This window comes from Rutilus rutilus (genome assembly GCF_951802725.1).
Source record: "Rutilus rutilus genome assembly, chromosome: 19".
NCBI classification, from domain to species: Eukaryota; Metazoa; Chordata; class Actinopteri; order Cypriniformes; family Leuciscidae; genus Rutilus; species Rutilus rutilus.
Genome location: NC_140232.1, coordinates 2,055,621 through 2,076,199, shown reverse-complemented (window position 1 = coordinate 2,076,199; position 20,579 = coordinate 2,055,621).

Below are 20,579 nucleotides of genomic sequence, written 5' to 3'. Positions count from 1 at the left end.
ACAATGACCATGGACTGTTGAGCATATGTATTATATCAGAAGAGATTGGGCAAAAATTCAACTTGCAAACTTCAAAAATGATTATCCTCAATTCACAAACTATTAAAAAGTGTAATTAAAAGGAAATGTAATGTGACACAGTTGCAAACATGCCTCAGTCCCAAATTATTTGGAGTGTGTTGCAGCCATCAAATTAAAAATGTGTGTATATGTACAAAATACAATTCATTTGGTCAGTGAAAACATTGAAAATATTTTCTTTGTACTTTTGTCAGTTTAATAAAGGTTAAAGATAATTAATAAATCATAGATTCTTAATTTTATTGCATTTAACAAAATGTCCCAACTTTTCTGGAAATGGGGTTGTAATTGAAAAGCATACATTATTTTCATGTGTAAAGGAAGTACTTCCCACAGACATAAATACTTCTATATCTTTAATAATTCTCATGTCATTCCAAACACTTATGTTCTGAAACATTTCTTCTGTTTGATCTCCTTTTTTTGATCATTTATTCTTACTACCAAAGTTTCACTTTTATATTATGTTTTTTCAAGCCGTTATATTCAACAACACCAATGTACTCAGTTTTTATATTACAGTTTTTCTGAATTGCTAAAACACTAAATCCCATTCTCTGAACCAAATTCTCAATAGTCTAAACCAATCTGTCGAATAAATCAATCTTTCTGTAAAACATTAAACAAGTTCAGGTAGTTACAACACTGTTTGCAAATCTCATTCACTCTTTTTTCAAAACTCTAAACACATTTTGCACTGTGATGCACTTATGTTTCAAAATGCTAAACACAGGTAGACGAAAGTTAAACACAACTGCAACACAGTTGTCATCGTTTACACACAACGACTCAAAATTGTTCACACTTATTTCTAATGATGTGACTAAACCAACTGTACATAATACAAGTCAGTTCAGAGTCCCAACATTTACTTAAAATGTTACACTGAATGTTGATACCAACAATGGATGGAAACAATGTAAGAGGGAGAGAAGGAAGAGGATGAGTAAGAGGAGGTGAACAAGCAGGAAGAGGATGAGGATGAGGAAGAGCAAGGTGTGGAGAATGTTGTCGAGGCTGGATCTGGCTTTAGGGTTTTCCCCTTTGCCTGCAGAGACGACATTGTCTGGTTTTTCATAGTCGAAGCAACCAGAGCGCGTGCAGGCACGGCAGGATACGCAGTACTCGTTCCTCTCTCTAGAGAGAACCGAGGTTACGTTAGTAACCGAGTACGTTCTCTTACGAGAGATACTCTCGTACTGCGTAGAATACGCTAGGGGAACCTACTGTAAAACGCCGTGCGTGCTGGGATCTGATACTATAGACTCAAGGGCGACAGCCCGGAGTTCATACAGTACATAATCACCCAGGGGACTCACAGGGAATCCTGGAAGAGAGGGGGGGGGGGCACTATCTTCCTTATAGCAGCATAGAGCAAGGATTGCAATACTCAATAGCTGCATAACTGACAGCGCCAGTTATGAGATTTTGGCCATACTAGACCGACAGTAGTCTGGCCTGTAGTGCGGGAACCTCTAGGTTGTAAAACCTTATAAATGTAGACGGAGAGGCCCAGCCTGCCGCCATACAAATATCTTGCAAGGCAATCCCACTTGACCATGCCCACGATGAAGCCATGCTTCTCGTGGAGTGCGCTTTGACACCCAGCGGGCACTGCATGCCCTTGGTTGTGTAAGCTAGCGCTATTGCGTCCACTACCCATCTGGATAGGGTCTGTTTCGAAGCGGCTAGTCCCTTAGAACGCCCGCTGAACGAAACAAAGAGCTGCTCCGTCTGTCTGAAAACAGACGAGCGAGACACATAAGCTCTTAACGCCCTGACTGGGCAAAGGGAGCTTTCGTCCATATTTCCTTCAGTGACCGGCAGGGCAGACAGGGAAATGACCTGTGCTCTGAACGGTGTATTGAGGGATTTAGGAACATAACCGTGCTTAGGTTTGAGTATAACTCTAGAGTCATTCGGCCCAAATTCCATGCACGTCGCGCTTACTGAGAGCGCGTGTAAGTCCCCTATGCGCTTCACTGAAGCGAGAGCCAGAAGAAACGCCGTCTTGAAAGACAGGTGTTTAAGATCAATCTCCTGCAAGGGCTCAAATGGATGACCTTTCATGGCTTCCAGTACCGTAGAAAGGTCCCATATAGGGACTGTGGGAGGTCTGGGAGGATTCAGTCTCTTAGCTCCTCGAAGGAAGCGAATGACTAAATCGTTCCTTCCAATAGACTGGCCGAGCGTGGTCGAAGAGAACACTGCTATGGCCGCTACATAGACTTTGAGCGTGGAAGGGGACCTGCCCTTATCCAACAGCTCCTGTAGGAAGGAGAGAACCTCCGTCACACCGCAATGCAGGGGTGACACACCACGAGCTGTGCACCAGCTAGAGAACACTGACCATTTTGAGGCATAGAGACGTCGCGTAGATGGAGCTCTGGCCTGTGTGATAGTGTTTAACACTCCCTGTGGGAGGTCAGCGGGTACCCGTTGATGGCCCACACATGGAGGGACCACAGCTCTGGGTGAGGATGCCAAATCGAGCCGTTGGCTTGAGAGAGGAGATCCCTCCTCAGAGGCACTGGCCACGGGGCGGTGCTTGCTAACTGCATCACAATTGGGAACCAAGGTTGGCTCATCCAAAGTGGGGCTACAAGCAGCACTGAGCATCCTTCTTCCCTGACCCGTTCTACCACCTGAGTCAGGAGGGAGACGGGGGGAAAAGCGTAGAGAGGACGGCGAGGCCACTCGTGGGTCAGCGCGTCCTTGCTCTGCGAGAAAAATTCTGGACAGTGAGCGTTTTCCTGAGACGCGAACAGGTCTACTTCCGCTCTGCCGAATTTCTTCCACAGCAGCTGGACTGTCTGTGGGTGCAAAGACCATTCTCCTGTCGGAACCAGGTTCCTGGACAGTCTGTCTGGTCCTATATTTAGGAGCCCTGGCACGTGCGCTGCTCTCAGCGAGGGCAGGTTGCTGCGGGCCCATATCAGGAGGCGCCTGGTTAGCCTGTACAGAGTCAGGGACCTGAGGCCGCCCTGGCGATTTATGTAGGACACCACTGAGACGTTGTCTGAACGTATTAGCACGTGGTGTCCCTTTATGAGGGGACAAAAGCGCGTGAGCGCTTTGCTCACTGCCAACATTTCGAGGCAGTTGATATGTAAGAGCTTCTCCTGCTTTGACCATTGGCCAAAAAGCGGTCTGCCCTCGAGCAGCGCTCCCCATCCCGAGGTGGATGCGTCCGTGGACACCACCATCACTCTCGAGGAAGTCCCCAGGCTTACACCTGATTGGTACCAGTCTTTTGCCTCCCAAGGTTTCAAAGCTGCAATGCATGCTTGATTGACCTTGACGCGAAGCCGACCGGAGGCCCACGCTGTGCGTGGTACTCTCTTTCTGAGCCAGAACTGCAGTGGGCGCATGCGCAGAAGGCCCAACTGGAGAACTGAAAATGCTGAGGCCATCAGACCGAGCATCCTTTGAAAGGCTTTGAGAGGGACTATCGCGCCGCAGCGGAACGAGCCGGCTGCGCGCCGAATGTCCAGTGTGCGCTGAGATGACAGGCGTGCTGTCATTAGCAGCGAGTTCAGCTCTATTCCCAGAAAATATATAATCTGTCTGGGGAAAAGCGAGCTCTTTTCCCAGTTCACTGCGAGACCGAGATTCTCGAGGTGATCGAGTAAAATGGTCCTGTGCTCTACGAGCTCTGAGTGAGATTGGGCTAGAATCAGCCAGTCGTCCAGATAGTTCAGCACTCGGATGCCCCGTAATCTGAGGGGTGCGAGCGCTGCGTCCATGCACTTCGTAAATGTACGGGGTGCCAGGGACAAGCCGAAAGGCAGGACTGTGTACTGATATGCCTGGCCCTCGAAGGCGAATCTCAAAAATCGCCTGTGACGTGACGCTATCTGTATTTGAAAATACGCGTCCTTTAGATCTATTGACACAAACCAGTCCCCCTGGCGGACGTGCGCGAGGATTTTTCTGGTTGTGAGCATCCTGAACTGGCGCTTCATAAGCGCTCTGTTCAGCTGCTGCAGATCTAGTATGGGTCTGAGACCCCCGTCTTTTTTGGGCACTAGGAAGTATCTGCTGTAAAGCCCCCCTTCGCTTTGAGCTTGAGATAGGGGTTCTATAGCCCCTTTGCTCAACAGTTTCAAAATCTCGGCTCGAAGTAGATGAGCTACTTTCGATTCTACCGTGGTCTCGACGCGCGCCATGAAGCGGCGAGGGCGTCGGCGAAACTGCAGCGAATAGCCTTCTTTTATGATGTTCAGCACCCATCTCGAAACCCCGGGAAGCTTTTCCCACGCAGGTGCGCGAGTAGCTAGGGGCTGGATGCGAAGCACGCTCTGATCGGCTCGCGATACAGCGGCTTTTGTGTGCTGAGACATAAGCGTCGCGCTCATGACATCTGAGGCAGGGGGCGCGCTGATAACAGCGGGCAGAATGCCCGCGCTCGACTCCTCCGCAGTGTTTAGCTGAGAGGAGGAGGGCTGGGCTAGTTTCATGTCTGTGTGTGGGCGTGGGCGCAGAGCAGCGGGCACATACACCACCTTTACAGCATTGCTCGCGTGAGCAGAGCATATGCATACTGGTCCTGTATTTACAGGGACCGTGAGACATGTGGGAAGTAGCGTTTGTGGGCACTGGGTAGTGGGCACCTTTGCTACATTTGAAGCGCAATCGATCTGAGTCGATTTTATGTGCGCGGGCCCTGTGTGAAGGGCTGTGCTTGTGTGTAGGAATGGGCACTGAGTAGTGGGCATTTTTTCTACACATGAAACAACGTCGGCCGTGGCCGGGACACCAGAAAATACACTCTTTAAGGGATTTATCTGGGTAGCCGTAAAAACGGCTTTTGTGTGCAGGCAAGCGGGTAATGGAACCGGCTTGTTGGCTGCTAAATACGCTGGACCAGTCACATTTCCTGGAACTGGACGAGCGGCAAGCTTTGGTGGAAGTCCGGCCGCAGCGGGACTTGGACACCGTCGCTTTCCTAGGCGTGCTAGGACGATTTCGGGGCCTCTGGCTTCAACGCAATCTTCTGCCGCGGGCCACGCGGGGCGGGGCGGCGGCCGGATGAGCGAGAGCGCGGTCTCGAGCTCTGGGTTTGGCGGCGTTGAGAAGAGGAGGCGGCGGGCGGAGGCTTAGGCTGTGAGCTCTGAGCAGACGGTTTCGCACAGCCTGCTGCAGAACCGGAGCGCTTCGGGAGGAAGTGCCTCATGGCCTGGGTCGCTTTCTGTACCTCAGCGAACCTATCGGCGAAGTCTTTGACCGAGGTTCCGAAGAGGCCGGCAGGGGAAAGCGGCGCGTCGAGGAACGCGGTGCGCTCTGACTCAGTCATGTCAGAGAGCGTAAGCCACAGATGTCTCTCAGACACGGTGAGCGAGGCCATGCTCCGTCCAATGGCCTGTGCTGCTGACTTGGTGGCGCGAAGAGCGAAGTCTGTAGCGCTCCTCAAGTCCGGCACGCAGATTGCGTCAGGTCCTCTCTCGTCCAGCTGGCGGAGGAGATCGGCCTGGTATATCTGGAGCGTGGCCATGGTGTGCAACGCTGACGCGGCCTGCCCGGCGGCGGAGAAAGCGCGGCGGAGCAGGGCTGACGTCGTGCGGCAGGCTTTTGAGGGCAGCGCCATCTTAGCACGCCGTCCAGCAGAGGGCGGGCATAAGTGCGCTGCAATAGCCTCTTCGACCGGCGGTAGGGAGTGGTAGCCTCTGTTCTTTGCGTCGTCGACAGCGGAGAACGCCAAAGAAACAGAGGATCGTGTCCTGGCCGAAAAAGGGGAGCCCCAAGACTTAGCGACTTCTTCATGAAGCTCGGCGCTGGCTTGGATGCAGGTGAAATGCGCTCCCCAGGCAGGAAGTAGCCGTCCAGCTGGTTGTGAGCAGGCTGCTCAGGCGTAATCCACTCGAGGCCGAGGCTCGCCGTGGCCTGAGTGAGCACGCGCATGAGCTCCGCCTCAATGCTCGCTCTCTTACCCGAAGAAGCACGGGCAGGGGGGCGGGATCCTCAGAGCTCGCCCAATCCTCACTGCCTGATGCTATGAGAGAGCAGGAATCCCCCTCTCGTAGCAGCGCGTCGATCTCATCAGCGTCATCGACAGAAGCGGCGGCAGACCGCGGCCGCTGTCCGTCCGGAAGTGAAGCTGATGAAACCGGAGAAGCAGGCGGGCGCACCGGCGAGCTTTGACGGCTGGGAGAGGGCTCCGGGATTCGCTGAGCGCGACGCTTTTTACGGCGCGGCACAACAGCAGGTGTGGGCGCAGTCTCGTTGAACAGTGCCAAGCGAGTCCTCAGAGTCGCTAATGGCAACAGCTCGCAGTGATGGCAGCCGCCATCAGCGAGCGCGAGAGCTGCATGTTCTTGACCCAGGCAGGAAGCGCAGATGACATGGCGGTCCCCGTCGCTGAGTGAGGCTTTGCACGAGCCACAAGCAGGCATCTTGAAAAAGACGCAGCTCTTTTAGACAGTGTGAGTCGCGCCGGCGAACACACACACACAGTGCAATAAAGGATATGGGCGCTGGATAGCGCAGCAGGAAGGTGATGAAGGCAGCGCGGCCAGCAGCTTCGTCGACTCGTCCCGCTGAGGTGCTTCTTCAACAGCGCGGCTTCTTCTCGGATCCAGCGATGTGAGTTGCTTCGCTGAAGGATGAAAAATCAGAGAAATAATGCCTGCGAGCGGTATTTATAGACCTAATAATGCGGGTCCTCATTGGGTCTGACGTCACTCTAGGTCTCGCTCGATAGGCTTAAGCAGTTGCCAGCAGACCAGCCAATAGGCGCGCGAGCTGCCTCGCCTATGTCTGTATGCTGCCGCAACGCGTTTTACATTAATACAAAATTAAAGGATAATTTTTTGGCTTCAGTATTCTCGTGGAAAAGGATTTTCCCCTAGCGTATTCTACGCAGTACGAGAGTATCTCTCGTAAGAGAACCAGGAGAATGCTCAGTTAAGGATTACTAATGCTAAGGATTACTTTCTTTAGTTATTCTGAGTTCTGCTATGTAATGTCATGCAGATGAAGTACTTATAATAGGACACAAATTATTTAAATGAAATGATCACAGTAATTGTATTTATTTATTTATTGAAATGTCACATTTTTAAACAAAGATCCACAGCTAATAAAAAAATGTATAAAAAAAAGACAAGCCATGGCTGAATGTGAACATAAGTAGATCTGATTAAACCAAAATGTATTTACTTTTACTTTTAGGCGACACTCAAACTGCTTTATTACATTCTACTTCAGCCTCATAAAGAAGACGATGCATATTAAATTTGACCTCTGATCTCTTTTGTATCGGGAGCCTTTTGAGGACCGGGAGAATGCTTTAGAAAGAGCTCATCTTCATCATAATGTTGAGCTGAATGTGGAGCAGGGCTAGATGCACTCTCTACTACTGAGAGCATCCGTTTTTCAAAGGATGACATTTTGTCCTTTCGAACTCGCTTCCTTTGAGGCTGTGGTTGGGAAGACAGGCTGGCTAGTGGCTGACTATCAACACATTCCTCTGGTTGGGTGCTTCTGCCAGATTCTGTAGCAGGGGATGCTGCACTGACTGTGAGAGGGCACAGGTGAAGCTGGCCAGCTAGACACACTGTTAGGGGAGCTGGGACAGTTTTCCATATTAAACTGACTGTTCTAGTGCGCTGGCTGTCCTGCAATTCTGGTGTGATCTGGCCGGATAGGCTATCTTTGCACTGGATGCCTGGGCACTCCGAACGTGATGTACTGGTTGTAGAGTGGTGGAGAGATTCTTGAAATGTTACTTGAGCTCTCCCTGAACTCCAGGAATGGGGTTAAGAAGCTCATAATAGCAGAATATTTCCAGTGTTTATGAACCCCTAACCCCGCTCCACTCCTGCTAGCCTCCTTCTCTCGGTTCTTGTTGAACGTATCTCTTAATCCCTTCCATTTTTTTTTTGCAAACATCAGCTAAATGTGGTGAATATAAAAAACATTGTATGAACAAATATAATTGTTAAATCACACAAAAAAATGTAATTGTCAAATTGTCATGAAACATTTACCACAAAAGATACATTTACTTAAGATGCAATTTGACATAAGATTAAAGATAGGTCTTGTTTTCAGATCAATTTCTCTAAATGAACAGAGGTTTATTGTTTTAATAAGACCAAATAAACTTTTTTCTTTTTGAATGAAGTGTATTTTTTCTTACCAGAATGCATGCATTTTTTTTTTTTTTTTGTATGCATGTTATGAGTTTCACAGAAAACAACATTTATTATCCATTGTTATTTTGCTTCTCAAATAAATGTACCTTAATTTAGGAATGTTACTTTAAAAGAAAATTGTTATTTACTCAAATTAGTTCCTAATATAGCTTTTTTTTAAACTGGAATTGTATGAATATTGTTGCCTCTATTATGTTGTTTTGAATAAAAGCATCTGCTAAATGTAAGTTCTATTTAGAACATTTCTGTAGCTCAGCAAACACATCCTATCCAACAGGTAAAAAAAAAAAAAAAACCTTAAAAATCAAAAAGTAATCATTTTATCCTACTTCTTGCATTATTTTAACACATTTTTTTAACACATGTGAACAGCTCAGTTTAGGTACAGTAAACTAAAAAAGTTAGGGACTGTCTTATGTCATTTAAAAGCAAGTGATATTGATTAAAATGTTGTGAACCAAATCAGCAACAAAACAAGTCTTTGCTTGTTGTTCTTATCCAACAGTGTAAAAATACAATAAAGAATTTGTAATTGTGACACTGTTCAAAATGTGTCTTATAGCCTATGTGAAATCAATAGCCTATTGTAAACAGGACTTAACACGGACACAAACAGTTTTATTACTTTTAAACCTACCAGGACCACTTTGCTCCATGCGTCAGTTTTCATTGTTGTGTCTCTATATGAATAAAGGGATGTGTCATAGAGAACGGGGAAAGAAGACACAGCGACAATCAACTTCTCCTCCATGTTGCCGCTGACAAAGTTATCAGGGGGAACTTCGCGTTGTTTACACATGCATTAATTAGCTAATGATTGTTTTGAAGAAATTATCCATAAAGTAAACATAAGCCATGATTTCTCAGTCCGGGAAAAAGTTTATTACCATATGTTTGTGCAAACTTAAATACATTTTCATAGCCTGCATTTAATACATGACAGTTTAATACAGTTTTGTTCACCCATTCAACACATATGATGAAAGCATGCAAAGTGCATTTAAAGTAGCCTATGACTTTTTAAATATCACGTGATTTCATCTCAGTAATCCACCTCAGTTTCGCAAACAGTCGGAAACATACGTCAAAATCTTGCCTTGCCCTACTTTTCACACCGGTTATTGCACCGATTATAACATTGGTTATTGCCCTCCGTTTTTCGCTTGATATTTGCATAAAGTCGAGAACTGCCCAACCTTTTTGACGCTCTCGGTCGCTCTCAACGCTTTCTCCGGTCCGCTGGCAATCCCAAAATGCACTGCGCGAGCGTGAAGCTCGACTTCCATAGGAATGAATTGAAAACGCTCGCTCCGCTCCGCTCGCACCATGCCAGTGGACACGCACCGTTAGACTGTCATTTAATTTGTCATAAATTGCAATATCTTTTAAACGATTTGACATATCGGCACAAAATTAGACAGGGATCATTCTCAACATGTCCTGAAGGTACCTGAGAAGTTTGAACTTAGCGCCACTTAGTGTTCCCTAAGTTCACGACATTTTAACATTAGAAAAAATATGAATACAAAATTTCTGTCAGCTCGGTCCAAAGATCATCTGAGCCAATTTTTGCAAGGATTAGACCAAATCTGAAGGAGAATAGGGAAAAAAAACTGAATACTGTACTTTTCAAACTGGAAACTACTATAATAGGTGGAGTCTTATGTAAGATGTTGAATGTGATCAGCATGATGAGAGGAATCAGGTGTATACGTTAAATTTAATTTCTTATACAGTTCAAAAGTTGTTTCAAAACTGTTTCAATTATGAATTTTTTATACTGGTGGTGGCGCAATAGAGTTGGTCCTAGAGACACCAAATTTGGTCAGATTACTATTCATAGGGTTCACAGGGATGCCATAGACTCCTATTCGAGAGAAATAATACTAAAGAAAACCAACAACAATTCCAATAGGGACAACAGCCCATTCAGAACTTAGCCCCTAAAGACTCTGGGGGTTTCATTTTAGCAAAAGTGTACAGCCTGCAAAACCAAGGTTAAAACTAGTTTAGACTATAGACTTTTAATTAAAATAATGTCAGAACTTTTTGCAGGCTCTTTGTTAACACTTGACCATGAATAGGCTTTAGAAAACCAAGCCAAGCATTTAACTGCTTCACATCATGAGTTCCTCCCCCAAGTTTAAGTTACAGGAAAAAAGAGAAATTATTTGTTCTCAGTGAACAATTTAGCCCCCCCCAAAAAACAAATGGATTGTTCTTTTAAGGCAGATCTTTTCAAATAATGGCTTGATTCAGTTCACAAGCAAATGATTTGTTCATGAATAGGACTTATTCGGTTCTCTGTTTCATCACAAGGACTTTTATGATTATTTTATGATGCTTGTGCATTTCTGCTGAAGCATGAAAGCCTCATTCATTGTGTAACCTGAACAAATCTAAACTTACTGTAATAGTCTCTTGAGCAAGTTTGTAAGGTATTAACTCTGTTAGACAGGATTATGGGAAAAATATAACTCATTTCAGGTGATGAAGTTGCTTGACTCTCAGACACATTCTGACTCCATGTATGAAGTGTTGCCTGGCGTCTGTCCGTGCTGCATGCTCTGAGTTCACACTCTTTGTGATCTCTCCCATCTTAAAATGAGGGGGCAACTAATATATATAGCTTAACAGCAGAACAGACATAACAGCCTAACATAGCTCGGCGATTATAAAAATGTGTCAATGATGTCATCATACTCAGAAAATACAGCACATATATATAGGAAATGTGGTCATCATTGGTTGTGAAGGCGGTTCATCAATAGCAGACAAGTCATTGGGCACTGTGCCGACCTGTGTCGTGAAGTCTCACTGCTACGCTACTGTGATGAAATAGGCCTGTGCGTTTCTGTGTCCTGAGAAGCCTCAGGTGCCGCTTCACTCGCTGTCGCCTCGTAGTAAGATGTAGATGGCACATTTTCTCCTTCTCGCTCATCTTTCCGTACTTTTTTTTGAAAAAGCATAATATTGTACTTTGCGCACATGCCATTGTCACCGCATGAACTCTCAGGCGAAGATGACAGTGTAGGTTACGCACAACACGACACATAATCAAATCAAGTTTGAAAACAGCTGCATTTTGATTGGTCAATCTATCAATTAAACTAACAAATCAACAAATCAACAATCATGGCTATGCCACGTATGTATGTATGTATGTATGTATATTTATATATATATATATATATATATATATTTATCAAGGGTGCATTTATTTGATCAAAATACAGTAAAAACAGTAATATTGTGAAATATTTCAATTTAAAAGAACAGTTTTCTATTTGAATATATGTTAAAGGGGTGGTTTACTGCCTTTTTTCTTTGCTTGATTGTGTTTATGGGCTGCAATATAACATGTCTTCGTGTTTCGTTTGTTAAAAAACGCCTTATTTTTCATAAATTTCACCTTTATTGTAAGCCGCTTCCTCCTCTGTCATTTGAACGACCGGTTGACTTCCTGAGTCTATGAAACCACTCCCTCAGAAACAGGCAATGGGCTCAGATTGGTTAGTTCGGCCGGTGTATTGTAATTGGCTAAACTGCGTCCGGAATCTTCACGCCCATTTCCTTTACGGGCGACAGTTGCATGTGCTCCGGTCAAATGTAATGGTGTCAATATTGCCTCATCAGTTTGAGCCAGAATCAGACCCAGAGAGCAGTGATGAAGAGAGTCAAGCAGAACCTCCGCAAACACGGCTCTTACTAAACGTTTCTGAATGGTATTTTTTTTTTTATTATTATTATTTTCTCAAAGAATTTCCATACGCTGTTACTTGAAAATGCTACTGCTGTTTGTTAGCTTTTGAGATACGGTTTCCCCCTGATTAAACATTTAATATAACTGAATACATGACTGAGTAATACCGTTTTTTAAAGATATTGTTTTATTGATAGAATGAACAACCGTTTAACTATTCACAAAACTTACCGGTAGTTTACTCAGTTTGTCGTTTTCTTTAGGTGTACATGTGATAACAGCAGCTGAAGTTCGCTGTTGCGATAATTTTTTGAAGTTTGTACACGTTTCTTATACACACAAAATAACATCGAACTAACTAGCTACTATAACCAAACAGCTTTGGCATTGGTTTGCGTTCTTGATCAAATAAAAAAGTATACATGGATGATACGTTTACAAAATTTGTAGCCTACTACAAATTCGGGTCCAAAATGTTTGTACGCATCTGTCATATACTAAAGCCAGTGCTGGCATTTTTTTACATCCTTGATAAAACTAAAACATTACGTCTTAAATTACACAGGCAAATACATTTAAAATGATTAAATCTTACTTGCAGGTTGTGGCCCAACAACTGCTGCCTCTGGTTTTAAAGCTGTAACGTTAACTGCTTCATGTTGGAGTAATAGTTTCTTGTTGAATCCGACATTGAACTCGTGTAGATTCTGGAAGCTGTCTTCCGTAAAATGCGCAGCACAGAGAGCTAAACTACGATTGTAATTGTCAGGAACATAATCAAACTTAAATTTTAACCATTGTTGACGAACTACAGCGTCTGTAGGAAGCCTGAACACAGAAGACCTGACAGCTGGGTGAAAATAACACTTTGACGGCTACAGCTCTCCACTATAACTCCTCCTCTTCGACAGCAGAACATGTTCCGGAGGGAGGGTTGATGTAAATGTATGGGTTAGTTACGTATAAAACCCGGGAAGTATCTCGTTGTAGTCCCATTCGAGTCGTTTTTGTAGGCATTAAACTTCCTGATTTTTAAAAGACAATATCTCCGCTTACGTTGAACTTTCAGCGCAGCAACTTTGCAGATACTGTTCATGCACCAACAGCAACATTACACAGTATTTAAAATGAAAAAAGTGAAATAGCAATCAACCACCCCTTTGAGATGCAATTTATTTCTGTGATGGCAAAGCTGTATTTTCAGCATCTTTAGTCCAGTCATCAGTGCCACATGATCCTTCAGAAATCCTTCTCATATAGTCACAGTTTCACTCAGTTTGGAATTTGTTTTCCTGTTTGCACTATTTCCCGCCACTAGTTTGTTGTCATGGTTATAGATTTGATTTCATCTCGGACACTGCCAGCCCCACTCCCAACCCAGTACCACCCCGCTGCAAGGAACAACAGTACGTGCCCACCGATGTCGGAGCCCGTGCCAGAAGGAGCGATCGAGCCTGGCATCGCACCCGAGCCTGGACTTTTCCTCAATCACCATCGTCGCCTCCAGTCGTCCACAAGGTGACGTCACACATCCATACACAATGGCTCCTCCCTCCTGCAACGCCGTCATGGAGCGCATTCCTGGCTGAGGTCTGGATCTCCATCCGCACGGCTCTGTTCAAGGCCATCCCCTGGTTAACTCCACCACCTGCACCACCCTGGACTTTCCTTTTGATCCCTCTCCCGGAGTCCAGTCCTCCACCTGAGCCTCCTCCATTCATCTACCGGTGCGAGGTCGTGCCTTTCCGGAAGGGGGCGTAATGTCACGGTTTCACCCAGTTTGGACTTTGTTTTCCTGTGTGCACTATTTCCAGCCACTAGTTTGTTGTCATGGTTACATTTTTGCATACCTCGGTTGTTACGAGTGGTTATTTCAGTCAAAGTTGCTCTTCTATCAGCTTGAATCAGTCGGCCCATTCTCCTCTGACCTCTAGCATCAACAAGGCATTTTCGCCCACAGGACTGCCACATACTGGATGTTTTTCCCTTTTCACACCATTCTTTGTAAACCCTCGAAATGGTTGTGCGTGAAAATCCCAGTAACTGAGCAGATTGTGAAATACTCAGACCGGCCCGTCTGGCACCAACAACCATACTTATGCCTGCTACCCCTCCTGGGGCATAGGCCGCCGACAAGAGCTCTCCAGGCATCCCTGTCTTGGGCTTTTCTCTCCAGCTGGCTCCAGGTGTATCCAAGTTCTTTGGTATCAGCTGCCAGATCTCGGCGCCACGTATTTCTTGGCCTTCCTCTTTTCCTTTTGCCTTGGGGATTCCAAGTGAGCGCTTGCCTGGTGATGTTGGAAGCTGGCTTGCGGGGCGTGTGACCAATCCATCTCCAGCGTCGTTTCAGGATCTCATCTTCTGCAGGAAGCTGATTGGTTCTCTGACAAAGGTCCTGGTTGCTGATGGTGTTTGGCCAGCGGATCTGGAGGATTCTTCGCAGACAGGAGTTGACGAAGGTCTGAGCTTTCTTCATCGTCGCCACTGTTTTCCTCCATATCTCTGCACCATAGAGAAGGACCGCCTTGACATTGGTATTGAACAGCCTGACCTTTGTCCTTAGGCCCAGTTCCTTCGAGCTCCAGATGTTCCTCAGCTGTAGGAAGGCTGCTCTTGCTTTACATATTCGTACCTTAACGTCAGCGTCTGTTCCACCCTGATTGTCGATGACACTGCCCAGGTAGGTGAAGGCCTCCACTTCTTCTAACGCCTCTCCGTCCAACTGGACTGGGTTGTTGTTGGTATTATTCACCTTGAGGATCTTTGTCTTCTGTTTGTTGATGTTCAGACCTAGTTGAGCGGAGGTGGCAGCTGTGCTGTTTATCTTTTCCTGCATCTGCTGTCGGGTGTGGGATAGCAAGGCCAAGTCATCCGCAAAGTCCAGGTCGTCGAGTTGTGTGAAGGGTGTCCACTGGATTCCTGTTCTTGTGCATGCCATTGTAGTCTTCATTATCCAATCGATGGCTAGCAAGAAGAGGAAAGGCGAGAGCAGGCATCCCTGATGAACCCCGGTTCTCACTTCGAAGGTCTCCGTAAGCTTCCCTCCATGGACCACTCTGCTGGTCATACCATCGTACGAGTTTCGGATGATGTTGACGATCTTGGCTGGCACACCATAATGCCGGAGAAGTTTCCAAAGGGCACTCCTGTCCAGGCTATCGAAAGCCTTCTCATAGTCTACAAAAGTAATGTAGAGAGAAGAGTTCCACTCCAGTGACTGTTCGACAATGATACGCAGGGTGGCGATCTGATCCGTACAGGATCTGTCTTTCCGGAAGCCTGCCTGCTGGTCACGGAGTTGGGTGTCCACCTGGTCCTTCATTCTATTCAGGATGATCCTATTGAACACTTTCCCTGGAATGGACAGTAGCGTAATCCCTCGGTAGTTGTCACACTTGCTGAGGTCGCCTTTCTTAGGTAACTTTATAATATATCCCTCCTTCCACTCCGTGGGCACCTGTTTCTCCTCCCAGATTTTCTTAAACAACGGGAACAGTATCTCTACCGTTGTTTCCAGGTCCGCCTTCAATGCTTCTGCTGGTATACTGTCTGGACCTGCTGCCTTGCCATTCCTCTGCTGGCCTACTGCCTTGCGGATCTCTTCTCTGGTGGGCGCACTGCAATCTATTGGTAGATCCTCTGCTGCTGGATTGATGGTTGGCGGGTTTACTGGCATTTGCCTGTTTAACAGTTCTTCGAAGTGTTCCCTCCATCTATCCATTTGTTGTTCCTCTCCCTTCAATATCTTTCCCTCCTTGTCTTTCACCGGCCTACCTGACTTGCAGAACTTCCCTGACAGCGTCTTTGTGATGGAGTGCAGATCTTTCATATTGCCATTTCTTGCTGCTTCTTCTGCTTTGGCTGCCAGACCATCAACATAGTTCCGCTTATCGGTTCTAATATGCTTCTTTACCTCTTTATTGGCGGCTGTGTAATCTTCTTGTGCCTTAGCCTTCTCCGCTCTTGTTCTGCTGTTGTTGAGGGCTGCTTTCTTCTCTTTTCTTTCCTGAATCTTCCTCAATGTCTCTGCCGACAACCACTCCTTGTGCTGGTATTTCAGGGGTCCAAGGACCTCCCTACATGTTGTTGTTATGGTTTCTTTCACTCTCTTCCATCTGCCATCCACTGTATCCTCCTCCTCCTCTTCTAATTCTTGCAGTATTTGGAACCTGTTGCTCAAAGCCACTCTAAATTCCTCTAGTTTGTGTGTGTCCCTCAGAAAGTAGGTGTTGTACTTGTGCCTCTGTGCTGTAGTTGCCATCCACCCCCTCTTCAACTGCAGCTTCAGTCTTGCCACTACGAGATGGTGGTCTGATGCGACGTCCGCTCCTCGCTTCGCTCTCACATCCTGTAGAGATCTTCTGAATTTCCTGGCGATGCAGATGTGGTCTATCTGGTTCTCGGTGGAGCCGTCCGGTGACACCCAAGTTGCCTTGTGTATCCTCCTATGTGCGAAGACGCTGCCGCCGATCACCAGGTTATTAAGAGCGCACAGATCTGCAAACCTCTCACCATTTTCGTTCATGTTGCCAAGTCCATGTGTTCCCATCACTTCCTTATACCCGGTGTTATCCTTCCCCACCTTGGCATTAAAATCCCCCATCAGGATGGTGACATCGTTCTCTGAGTAACTCTCCAGGATGGACTGCAATCTGCTATAAAACTGCTCCTTGTCTCCCTCCTCGCTGTCATTGGTGGGTGCATAACACTGCACAGCATTCATGGTGATCCTCTTCTTCTTCGTTCGGAAAGATGCTGTGATGATCCTTGGGCCGTGGGCTTCCCATCCAGTGAGTGCTCGCTGTGCAGTTTTTGACAACATCAACGCTACTCCTTGTGTGTGGTGGGCGTTATCCTCCTCATGTCCCGAGTACAGCAGCATCTCGCCAGTGATCAGCCTCTTCTGACCGGACTGCGTCCATCGAGTTTCACTGATTCCAAGCAGGGTGAGGTTGTAGCTCCGCATCTCCGCTGCCACTTGCGCTGTCTTCCCCGCTTCGTATATGGTCCTCACGTTCCATGTACCGATGTTGGTTGCCCTGGCTGAGAGAAGGGAGATCGGCCTTGCAGCTTCCAATTTAGGTCGGTTTTCACTGCACGGCGTCATACTTCTTCTTAACGAAGACCCGTCTCTCCCCAAGGCGGAATTACCTGTTGCTCTTGTTTGCGTTTCTGTAGCAAAGGGTTTTTTTACAGGGTGGGGTTGCTAGCCCCACGCCTAACCCTCCTCCTTTCTCAGACCGGGCTTGGGACCGTCCATGGCGGAGTTACCAACAACCATGCCACACTCAAAATTGCTTAAATCACCTTTCTTTCCCATTCTGACATTCAGTTTGGAGTTCAGGAGATTGTCTTGACCAGGACCACACCCCTAAATGCATTGAAGCAACTGCCATGTGATTGGTTGATTAGATAATTTCATTAATGAGAAATTGAACAGGTGTTCCTAATAATCCTTTAGGTGAGTGTATATACACTCTGGCAACAAAAATACAGAAGATCCTGTATCAACAATTAATTCTTGCATTGTAATGCCTGACAATGTCCCCACTTCATTCAATTTTGTTTGCAGCAGAAGATGTGCTAGTCAGTTCAGGAACTTCAATTTCAAAGATGTTATGTTTCCATGCAGAGCGGCACACTTTTGCAAAAGGTAGCTATAATGTTGCTGCATGATTTACAGGTCTTGTTTAAAGCTGGGTACTGCTTGGAATTTGCTGAATGACTGCTGGAATCACAACGATAACATTTGCATTCAGAATGTACATTCATTCGACTCAGATGCTTTTCTTGTGTGCCTCTAGGTGCATTTGTTTATTTTTTCCTCACATGCAGTCTTTTAACTGATAATTCGGCAGGCTTCACAAATTCATTCGCATGTGCTATTGCATTTTCCACTTGTATAGCAACTGTCTAACGTTAAATCTGCTTCAAGCTATAAACATTCACAAATTCGACTGCTGTACACTTTCCCAATGATTTGATCTCTCAGCATTTCATCGGTTTTTATTGGCAACCGCACTAAACAGTGCATTACTGCCATCATCAGATAGCTTGGCTCAGAAACATTTTCCTATTCCTCTTAACACTTTCTAACCATCCCCACTAAAAAAAAAAAACACTGCTGCATTTTCAGCTCCTCCAGTTTCCACCCCCATTCCCTTTAACTCCCAATAATTCACTATAACCTTGTTTTCCTTCAGATATTCTTTCCTTTACTCACAGTATATCTTCATCTTATCCACACCCTCTACCTCTCTTATATACTGTATACACTTCTCCTACATTCTCTTAATTAATCCTGTGTTATTCATAAACTGAAACAACACCTTTACCGTAGTATTTCCTATATCTGAGTCTAATATATTCTATGATGTTAACTCTTTTCCTTCATTCTTCCATATTTCTTCTCTAAGCACTTCTCTTTCTTCATAATCCTTACAATTTATAATCACATGTTCTACAGTTTCACTCTATCCATATTTCTCACACATTCCCGTTGGATGTTTAGATATTAGATATAATGTTGTATTCAAACCTGTATGTCCCATCCTTAATCTTGTAATTATATTTTCGTCACTCCTATTTCCCCCACTCTTTCTACCTTTTCCGTTTTTCTTTCTTTTGTATTGCATATAAATGTCTCCCTTTAGTCTCATTATCCCAAGATTGTTGCTACTTTTTAACCACTTTCTCTTTTATTACTGATTTTATTTCTCTTATACTATGTGGTAGCTCAATTTCTACCATTTCGTCATCTCACATGTCTCTTTACTAGCATTGTATGTTCAAAAACAACTTTACATGCATACCAGTTCCCCACATAATACAACAACTTCCCCTAGTGGGCATTTACCAATCAGCATTATTTTGTGAACACAACAAATGTCTATGTTAGAGGTTGTTTGGCTTGCCTGCCTGTTTGGATTACCTGGAATGCCTTTTGACTTTTATCTTCATCTCCATTGTGTTTCCTGCAACCATGTGTGACAAATGCATTCAACTCTGTTTTTATTTTTACCTTTTGTGGACACTGAGGTGGTGCCGGTAACCTCCAGTTATCCTTGAGAAGATTAAGATGGCTGGCCATGGATGAATTCTGGACATAACTTCCAATCTTCTGGACACACAACTGCATAAAATGATTTAGGTTTATAAAGTTAATACATTAAAAGATTTGGAACAACATCCAGCGAGTCTATGATGACAGAATTTAGATTTTTTGATTTGAAGGTAAACGTCAAAAAGGTGCCATTGAAGCTCACGGTGACAATCATTCATCCACTCCTCATACAGTAGTGGCACCATGACATGGAGTTTAATTTACTCACCCGTTTGGGGTTTTGACTGATGTCACAGAATGATAAGAGCTCATGTAGAACAATGCTGAAATTTATGAAATATTAACTGATGTAAGCAAGTGCTGTGGTAATCAGATGTCCCTTATCGTGTCAAAAATGAAGAAGAATGATGCCTGTTTTGTTGTATTTTAGATGCAGGTACAGAACGCTCTCACAGCTTCAACAATCACGCTAATGACTGCAAAACAATCATCTAGCTCTCTTAGCACTGGCCTCATCGAGATTGCTCTTTAAATAGTTAATAGACTTATTTTACAGTTTTTCTCCATTGGTTTGGCTCATTTCTTGAAACAGAAATGACATTCTCAAAACAACATGGACAAACCTCCAAACCACTTGGCAATTGTTCACAACAGAATTGAATTTCTCATTCATTTCATCAAATTGCAAATGTCTAAGTACATGTCTCAATGTCTCAGTACATCTTTGCAAATAATTAAGTACAGGTAGCCTACATTTAGCACAATTTCCAAGTGAATAGATCTTGTTGATCTAAACCAGGGGTGGGGAACGTTGATCCTGGAGGGCCATTGTCCTGCAGAGTTTAGCTCCAACCCTAATCAAACACACCTGAAGCTAATCAATGTCTTCAGGATTACTGAAGTTGCAGGCAGCTGAATGTTTTTTTCAGGGTTGGAGCTAAACTCTGCAGGACAATGGCCCTCCAGGATCAACGTTCCCCACCCCTGATCTAAACTGATTGTTGATTCTCAGTCTAATGGTTGTTCGCTCCAAAACATGTCAGCGTCATTTCATTGTATAAGTCATCATATGCACATTAGTCTGTTCAATTGTCAAAATTAGTCAAGAACATAATACCATGAATACCATATATGTGTGTATGTATATATATATATATATATATATATATATATATATATATATATATATATATATATATATATATATATATATAATATAACATATAATATTATTGGCCACCAGGCCATGGTGGATGTCCCAGGCCAGCGAGGGGGCAATATAACTATGTGTGCTGCCATATCTGAGAATGGTGTGGCCACTCACATCCCAGTCTTGGCCCAAACAATACACAGAAGCTCCTCATCTTCTTGGACCGCCTTCATTTTGATTTGATCCCTGAAAATGAGAGAGGTCTCGTAGGGCCTCACCTACCACAATATGTCATTGAATGGGACAATGTTAATTTTCACCGTGGCCCACTCATCAGGGTCTGGTTCACTATTCATCCAAGGATGGTCATGGTGTTCCTACCACCTTACTCTCCTTTCCTCAGTCCTACTGAGGAGTATTTCTCCG